This window comes from Salvelinus sp. IW2-2015, unplaced genomic scaffold, assembly GCF_002910315.2.
Source record: "Salvelinus sp. IW2-2015 unplaced genomic scaffold, ASM291031v2 Un_scaffold3245, whole genome shotgun sequence".
NCBI classification, from domain to species: domain Eukaryota; kingdom Metazoa; phylum Chordata; class Actinopteri; order Salmoniformes; family Salmonidae; genus Salvelinus; species Salvelinus sp. IW2-2015.
In genome coordinates this window covers 109893-114916 of record NW_019944532.1, presented here as the reverse complement: position 1 = coordinate 114916, position 5024 = coordinate 109893, and positions in this window count along the sequence as shown.

Genomic DNA, 5024 nt, shown 5'->3' with positions numbered 1-5024 from the left:
GGATGTGTTCATTAGTACTCAGAGAATCTGTTAAGGACACAATGTATGATAAACACAAACACACACACACACACAAAATGCCTTCCGCACAAGATGTGTCTCTGATGGTGTCAATAACATCTCTTATGCACACAAACAGACATGTAGACACACAGACATGTAGACACACAGACATGTACAGTCGTCGCCAAAAGTTTTGAGAATGACACAGTAGACACACAGACACAAGACACAAGAACATGGTAGAACACACAACATTGATTCACACAGACATGTAGACAACACAAGACATTGGCAACGACAAGGCACACTGAGACACACCACAGACACAAGACATGTAGACACACTAGACAGCTTAGAACAACAGTGAACAACAGACATGAAGACACACGAGACACACATAACATTCACCTGTTCGTCCCTGTGTCACTCTAATTCCTGGTCATCCCACTGGGACCCTGAAAACAATTGATACAGCTCACACATTTATAATGACACACACCACACACACACACACACACACACACACAACACACACACACACACACACACACACACACACACACACACCACACACACACACACACACACACACACACACACACACACACACAACACACACACACACCACACCACACACACACACAACACACACACACACACACACACACAACACACACACACACCACACAAACACACCTCATGGTCCTGGGGGTCCGTTGGGTCCCTGGGGTCCTGGTTCAATCCAGGGATCACAGGCAGGTGATCTTCCTTCTCCTCCTGCCTCCTCTCCTCCTCCTCCTCCTTCCTATCACTGGATAGTCAACTTCAAACACAGGTTATGTAACAGTGTCTGATTGGGTATCCAACAGTAGCTGTCTGTCATTAATGTGAGCTAAAGTCCAGGCAATAGCTGTGGGTCTTCAGGTGCAAGACAAGGTTACTCATCAGTTATGGTCGTGGGTGGGTGGGTGGGTGTGTGTGTGTGTGTTTGTGTGGTGTGTGTGTGTGTGGTGTGTGTGTGTGTGTGTGTGTGTGTGTGTGTGTGTGTGTGTGTGTGTGTGTGTTGTGTGGTGTGTGTGTTGTATAACCTCACCGCAGTCCGTCGCTTCCAGAGCAGGGTAGGTGGAGGAATGTGGGCGGGAGGGGCCAAGAGACAACAGGGTTCAACCTCACTGGCTCACCAGGGACCTGAGGGCTGACAGACACATGGCAGAACCAATGACAGACAGCCATTTAAGAAGAATCGTTTTTAGGATAAAGTAATCCTCCTACCCCCCCTCCCCCTTAAAAGAGTTAGATGCACTATTGTAAAGTGGTTGTTCCACTGGATATCTTGAGGTGAATGCACCAATTTAAGTCGCTCTGGATAAGGAATCGTCTGCTAAATGACTTTTAAATGTAAATTGTAAATGTAAATCGATAAAGCTGAAACACATGATGGAGTTTGAGTCTAGCAGTCAGAGGTGACACCTCCTCACACACACACAACCACACACACACACCACACACACAACACCTCACATACAACACACGACACACACACACCACACACCACACCACACACCACGACACACAACCACACACACACACACACACCACACACACACCCACCACACACCACGCACACACACACCACCACACACACACACACAGCACACACTGGCCGCGCGCACGCACAAACACACACGCACAGCACACACACACACACACGCACATACACCGCCACCACCACACACAACACACCAACACACACACACACCACACACACACACACACACACACACAACACACACACACACCACACCACACACACACACACACACACACACACACACCACACACACACATCACACACCACACACACACAGCACACACACACACTCACGGCAGTCTTACCTGTTTGAGCATATGGAGTACGATGGTGTAAGGGATGGTATGAAGACTGGCGCCATGTTCTGGCAGAGGAGGAGCTGACAGACACAGTCCTATCACCACCATCTCCATTGCAATATCTCTAGTACACACACACACACAACACACGGAGGTAAAGCTCGAGTAGGTGCGGGTTGTGTCATGACCGGCTCGTTGCGGAACAGATGGGTCAAGACGCTTTAATTACAGGTCGCGCGCTACACTCCCTCAGCTCATGCGCCAGATAAGAACCCCTCTCTCTCTCTCTCTCTCTCTCTCTCTCTCTCTCTCACCCCCCTCTCCCCCCCTCCTCTCTCTCTCTCTCTCTCTCTCTCTCCCACTCTCTCTACTACGACGGAAAATAAAATGAGCAACATGTTCATTCAGACGGACAGAGGTGGAATCAAATGAACTTTTGTTTTCATCCCCCCTCTAACTGCAGTAAAGGCAACGTTCAGCAAAACATGTTCCCAAACCCAAAAATCCAAACATCCCCAAACATCCCAAAACATCCCAAATATCCCCAAACATCCCAAACATCCAAAACATCCCAAAATATCCCAAAACATCCCAAGACATCTCAAAACATCCCCAAACATCACAAAAATATCCCAAAACATCCCAAAACATCCCAAACATCCCAAGACATCCCAAAACACCCGAGACATCCCAAAACATCCGAACATCCCAAGACATCCCAAGACATCCCGAGACATCCCAAAACATCCCAAGACATCCCAAGACATCCCAAAACATCCCGAGACATCCCAAAACATCCCGAGACATCCCAAGACATCCCAAGACATCCCGAAACATCCCAAAACATCCCAAGACATCCCAAGACATCCCAAAACATCCGAGACATCCCAAAACATCCCAAGACATCCAAAGACATCCCAAAACATCCCAGACATCCCAAAACCATCCCAGAAACATCCAAAACATCCCGAACATCCCAAACATCCCAAACATCCCAGACATCCCAAAACATCCCGAGACATCCCAAAACAGATTCGCTGTAACAAAACCCGTGTTATTCCTGGTGCGTCTTGACAGCAGTAAAAGGACGCAMCACCGGTTCCCTCCTGGGCTTTGGGGGAGAGCGTCCTCTTGCTGATATCAAACCTCTTGTCTATTCAGTCACAAACATTCAACACCTGCGAGTCATTTATCATGTAATACATACATATAGATAAGACACAGCAGTGTAACAGGGTGCCGTTACCTCGACGGTATTCTGTTCAAATATCCCGTCGAATCCACAACTTGAGATCTTTTGGTTGCGATGATTTCCCCAGATTCTTCGCCCTGTCCCTCTACTTCCTCGTCATTTAGAGGTAAGCTAATGTATCCCAAGCTTGTTTATCAATCAGATTCACTTATAGATCCCTTTCCTTCCGTTGTTGTTGTTGTTGTTGACACAATTAAATTAGAGCTGGGTGCCTTTTATATGGCGCGACAGTGAGGAGCTGCGTCGCGACAGTGAGGAGCTGCGTCGCGACAGTGAGGAGCTGCGTCGCGACAGCAGCCCTGAACAGTACTGGCTGCCAGTGGCTGGAGGCAAGGCACAACTCAGCAAATATCTTTGGATATGAAATCTGTCTGTAGGAATGCAGCCTAACCTAACGCAGTGCAATATATGCCCAATATCTAATAGCCACTGCCACCTAGTGGAAGTACCGTGAAAACATAGAAAAATTAGAAGTGACACCCTTGCCTTTCTTGCACTTGTCTTGTCTTTTATTGTCTTAATGTCACGTTCTGACCTTAGTTCCTTGTTTATGTCTTTATTTTAGTTTGGTCAGGGCGTGAGTTGGGGTGGGCATTCTATGTTGTTTTTCTATGTTTTGTTCTGTAGGTTTTTTTCTATGTGTTTGGCCTAGTATGGTTCTCAATCAGAGGCAGGTGTCGATCGTTGTCTCTGATTGAGAATCATACTTCGGTAGCCTGTTTTCCCACTGTGTTTGTGGGTGGTTGTTTCCTGTTTAGTGTTTTTGTTTCACCTTTCAGGACTGTTCGTTTGTTGTTTTGTCAAGTGTTGCTTATTTTATTAAATAATATGAACACTTACCACGCTGCACCTTGGTCCTCCTCTCCTTCTCCAAACGACATGTAGACACACAGAATGTAGACACGACAGACATGTTACAGTCGTCGCCAAAAGTTTTGAGAAATGACACAAATATACATTTTCACAAAATCTGCTGCCTCAGTTTGTATGATGGCAATTTGCATATACTCCAGAATGTTGAAGAGTGATCAGATTAATTTGCAATTCAATTGCAAAGTTGTGAGTGTTGACCGAGGACAAGGCTGGAGATCACTCTGTCATGCTGATTGAGTTTGAATAACAGACTAGAAGCTTCAAAAGGAGGGTGGTGCTTGAATCATGTTCTTCCTCTGTCAACCATGTTACCTGCAAGGAAACACGTGCCATCATTGCTTTGCATAAAAAGGGCTTCAACAGGCAGGATATTGCTGCCAGTAAGATTGCACCTAAATCAACCATTTATCGGATCATCAAAACTTCAAGGAGAGCGGTTCATTGTTGTGAAGAGGCTTCAGGGCACCCACAGAAAGCCAGCAAGCGCCAGGGCTGTCTCCTAAAGTTGAATTCAGCTGCGGGATCAGGGCACCAACAGTACAGAGCTTGCTCAGGAATGGCAGCAGGCAGGTGTGAGTGTATCTGCATGCACAGTGAGGCGAAGACTTTTGGAGGATGCCTGTGTCAAGAAGGGCAGCAAAAGAAGCCACTTCTCTCCAGGAAAAACATCAGGGACAGACTGATATTCTGCAAAAGGTACAGGGATTGGACTGATGATGACTGGGGTAAAGTCATTTTCTCTTGATGAATCCCCCTTTTGATTGTTTGGGTCATCCCGTAAAAAAGCTTTCCGGAGAAGACAAGTGAGGGCTACATCAGTCGCTGTGTCAATGCCAACAGTAAAGCATCCTGAGACCATTCATGTGTGGGATTGCTTCTCAGCCAAGGAGTGGGCTCACTCACATATTTTGCCTCAGAACACAGCCATGATAAAAAGATGGTACCAACACATCCTCCGAGAGCAACTTCTCCCAACCATCCAGGACAGTTTGGTGAACAAACAATG